Here is a 4,765-nt window from a genome sequence, read left to right on the forward strand (position 1 = left end):
ATGTTACATTTTGGTATCAGAGCCTAGGTTGCTATTCTGGGGACAAGAATAATTAGATGATTTTGAAATGTGTTTCAGGATGGTGAGAATAAGGCAAGGAGCCAGGACTGATCCATCCTAGTTCGGGGAAGCGACCAGAGTTTTTGTAATGAAAGTGATCCAAACTGAGATCCCTTGGCAGACACCTCCTCTCATATACCTGCAACACCAGTGTACTCATAAGGGGGTAAGTCAGTGAGACTTCAAGATGATTCGTTGTTCCGTTAAACAGATGTATCCATGCCCGAGGTATCAGACAAACAGGGGGGAGATAATATACCACCACTAGTGGCACCAGTAGCTGGATCAAACCTTTTTTCAGATCCTGCTTTTATGGAACATATAATGAGAGTTGTAGCAGCAAGAATGGTAGCGGGAGCCTCCAATATGACTCCTAGATCAAGGGGAGTAGTCACCATAGTGCAATGGGTGAAGGGTATGAAAGAGATGGGTTGTATGACTTACCGGGGCGAAGAGGATGCAGAGGTTATTGGGCATTGGCTGAGGAAAGTGCAAAGAGTTATAAATCAGATACAGGTGTCAAAGGAGTTACGGGTGGATTTTGTAACTCAACTATTGGTTGAAAGTGCCCACTCTTGGTGGGAGACCATTAGAGAGAGGAGATCAGGGGAGGTATTGAGATGGAGGGATTTTCATAAAGAGTTTGAGGAGAGGTACTATTCTTGGGAGCATAAGAGGGAGAAAGAATAGGATTTTTTGGATTTAAGGCAGGGAGATTTGACAGTTCTAGAGTATGAGAGGAGATTTCAGGATTTAGTAGTTTTTGCCTCCACTGACCTTCCCACAGAGCACCATAGGATGGAGAGGTTTTGTGATGGATTGAGGCGGGAATTAAGGATGATATTGATAGCCATGCAGTTTTAGTCTGTGCAGGAATTGGTACGGGCTGCTCAAGGTATGGTGAGGGTAATAAAGGATACCCCGAAGCCAGTGGTCGAGCAGAGTCAGGCAATGGGAGCTAAAAGGAGAGATTTTGAGTTTTTGAATGGGAGACCTCCTCTTCCAAAGAAGGGGGAGAGCAGGCAATCATCACGATAGTTCTAGAGAAGAGGTGAGAGTTTCACCCTAGGAGGGAGCTTAAGAGGATCTAGACTGATCATTGGAAGAGGAGCTTGGGGAGGACAGTCTAGATAGGGAGTCAAAACTACTGGAGGGTCTACTGAACAGAAGGGACCGGGATATCCATTTTGTCAAAGGTCTAAGCAGTAACACCTTGGAGATTGCTCTGTGATGCTGGGGAGATGTTATATAAATGTAGAGGTAAGGGGCATCGATGGAGAGAGTGCCCGTATGTAGGCTAAGGCTGTTACTATTATGGTGACATGAGTCATAGGAAGAAGGATTGTCCTCATAGAACTACCGAGGGAGTCCATGGTCAGAGGATTGAGGTTCATATCCAACATCAATCAGTGATAGTTGATCGTCCTATCAGGCCTACCCAGTCAGGGATGAGTGCTACTCGTGGGAGGCCCAGAAATCACGAGGGGAGGACTCAGGGTCGGGTATATCACATTACCTACGAGGATGTGGGAGCTGTACTTGATATGGTGGCAAGTACTTTACAGTTAGATACAATGCAAGTTTATGCTTTAATTGATCCTGGAGCTAGTCATTCCTTTGTATCTTATAGAATTGTGAATAACTTGCATATGTTATCTAGTAACTTGGGTGTAGAGGTGACGGTTAGTACACCTCTAGGAGAGAATATACATATTAATGATATTGATAGAGGGGTAAAACTATATATTAGAGGATTAGAGATGAGGGTAGATCTTATGCCATTAGAGTTATATGATTTTGATGTGATTCTGGGCATGGATTGGCTAAGTAAACATAAGGCACAAGTGGATTGTTTCGCCAAAACAGTGACAATCCAAGGATTAGGTGATAAAAGAGTATTGTTTAAAGGGGAAAGAAAAGTAATTCCAAGTTGTGTAATCTCAGTCTTGGTGGCTAGAAAATTACTGAGGAAAGGTTGTTCTACTTGCTTAGCCCATGTAAGAGAGCTAGAAAAGGGTAACATAGATGTGGCTAGTATTCCTGTAGCGAGGGAGTTTCGAGATGTATTTCCAGAAGAGTTGCCTGGATTACCTCCAGTTAGAGAAATTGAAGTTTCCATAGAAACAATTCCAGGAGTTTCTCCTATAGCCCAGTATCCTTATAGGATGGCACCTATGGAATTGGCAAGAACTAAAGGTCCAACTTCAGGAATTGTTAGATAAAGGCTTCATCCGGCCTAGTAACTCGCCTTGGGGAGCTCCGGTATTGTTTTTAAAGAAGAAGGATGGCACCCTTTGTTTGTGCATTGATTATCGTCAATTGAATAAAGTGATGATGAAGAACAGATACCCACTCCCACAAATAGATGACTTGTTTGATCACTTGAAGGGTGCTAGAGTGTTCTTTAAGATAGATTTGAGATCTGGATACCACCAGTTGAGAATCAAGGAACAAGACATAGAAAAGACAACCTTCCAAACCCATTATGGGCATTACGAGTTTTCGGTGATGCCTTTCGGGTTAACCAATGCTCCGACCATGTTTATGGACTTGATGAATCGAGTGTTTTGGCCTTACCTGGACCAATATGTGGTTGTATTTATTGATGATATTCTGGTATATTCAAACTCTCACTTAGAGCATGAACAACATCTAAGGGTTGTGCTACAGACTTTAAGGGAGAATCAATTATATGCAAAGTTGGATAAATATGAGTTCTGGCTCAAGGAAGTAGTATTTTTAGGCCATGTAATATCCACAGAAGGAATAATTGTGTATCCAAGAAAGGTTGAGGCTATGTTAAAATGGGAAAGGCCTACCAACGTGACACAAAATCCGAAGTTTCTTGGGTCTTGCTAGATATTACCAGAGGTTTATTGAGGGGTTCTCCACCATAGCATCACCTTTAACTAAGCTGACCCGCAAGGAAGTCAGGTTTGTTTGGTCGGAAGAGTGTGAAGAGAGCTTGCAAGAACTGAAGGAGAGGCTCACTTCTGCTCCTGTGTTGTCCCTTCCATCAGGGACAGAAGGGTTTGTGATATATAGTGATGCCTCAAAAGGGGTCTGGGATGTGTATTGATGTAACACAGGCGTGTGATTGCTTATGCATCAAGACATTTAAAGTAGCATGAGGTGAATTACCCGATTCATGACCTAGAACTTGTAGCGGTGGTGTTTTCCATAAGAGTATGGAGACATTATTTGTATGGGACACAAGTTCAAATCTTTACAGACCATAAAAGTTTGAAGTATTTGATGTCACGAAAGGAGTTGAACATGCGACAGAGAAGATGGGTAGAGTTAAGAAAAGATTATGATTGTGTTATTAACTACCATCCTGGTAAGGCTAATGTAGTAGTCGATGCCTTAAGTAGGAAGGGAAAAACAGTGATGAATGATATGGAGCTTAAGGAACAAGAGAGTTGGAGTTAAAGAAAATGGGCAAAACAAATACACTTAAAGAAAATGAGGCCTAAATGCAAATAAGAATAACTATAGAGCATAAGCATAAGTACTCATCTTCTCACCAAAAATAGATCTGCAGATAACGTAAAGAAAGAAAAGAGGGAGGTTTTATATTCATTTTTACAAATCAAGAGAGAAACACCAAAATTTCAAAAACACATCCAAGATTAAGGGTTATAGGTAGAATAAACATTGGTGGGAAAGGGATTAACAAGAAGAGAAGAGGGGAGGGCCAACTGTCATTAGAAAGAAAAGGAGGGATGGAAACCTTGATTCATACCGCATAAGGTATTCTAAACCTGCTCTTATGAGTCATTTCAAGTTGATTATGAATTGATGCCTGGATGTTAATTTATAAATTTGAGTTCTTAGACTTAAATTGAGAAAAAGGTATGAGTTGCTAAATTAAAGAACTTCATGTGCTATATGTAAATGAAAAGGTTGATGAATTTGGACAGTTTTGTCTCTTGACTTTCAGAGAGATTTTGGGTAGGAGCATGAAGGAATTAGGATCAGGTTCCTTATAGAAATTGTAGTTTTGAATGTTGGCTAACTAATGAAATTGGTATTGCTCAATTTGGAGTTATAGAACTCCAGTTATGGGTCACCAACCGAGACTGGGTCATGACAGACCCTATAGGGTAGTAGGTCTGGTTCGTTGATGAGAAATTTTGACTGTCTTAGAGGCAGAACTAGGTTCTCCTTCTTTTAGAGAACTTGTAGCCTCATGTCTTAGCTTTCCAACAAGACTAATCTCGCTTGAATCGGAGTTCTATAACTCTGGATATAGTTAAAAATCTGAGGAGAGGTTGGAGAGTAACAGTTAAAAAATGAGACAGTAACAGTTCAAAAATGAGACAGTAATAGTTTAAAAATGAGACAGTAACAGTTTAATGTCTAAATAGTAACAGTTGGACAGTAACAGTTCAAAAACAAGATAGAAACAATTCAATTTCTAGACAGTAATAGTTCAAAAATAAGACAATAACAGTTCAATATCTAGACAATAACTATTCAGTTCAATGTCTAGACAGTAACAGTTGAACAATAACAGTTCAATATCTAGACAATAACTATTTAGTTCAATGTCTAAACAATAACAGTTGAACAATAATAGTTCAATATCTAGATAGTAACAGTTCAAAAAAAAAATGAGAAAGTAACAGTTCAATGTTGAGACAATGACAGTTCGGGATTTAAGCAGAAACAGTTCAAATATATATATATAAAGGAATGATAA

The 4,765-nt window shown here is 39.9% G+C and overlaps 1 pseudogene; it reads left to right on the plus strand.

The window, feature by feature from the left end:
• The first annotated feature begins 279 nt into the window (after nucleotides 1-279).
• Nucleotides 280-3,492, plus strand: LOC140956084 (uncharacterized; annotated as a pseudogene).
• Nucleotides 3,493-4,765: the final 1,273 nt, after the last annotated feature.

The sequence above is a fragment of the Populus alba genome, chromosome 11, assembly GCF_005239225.2.
Source record: "Populus alba chromosome 11, ASM523922v2, whole genome shotgun sequence".
In the NCBI taxonomy this organism is placed as follows: Eukaryota; Viridiplantae; Streptophyta; class Magnoliopsida; order Malpighiales; family Salicaceae; genus Populus; species Populus alba.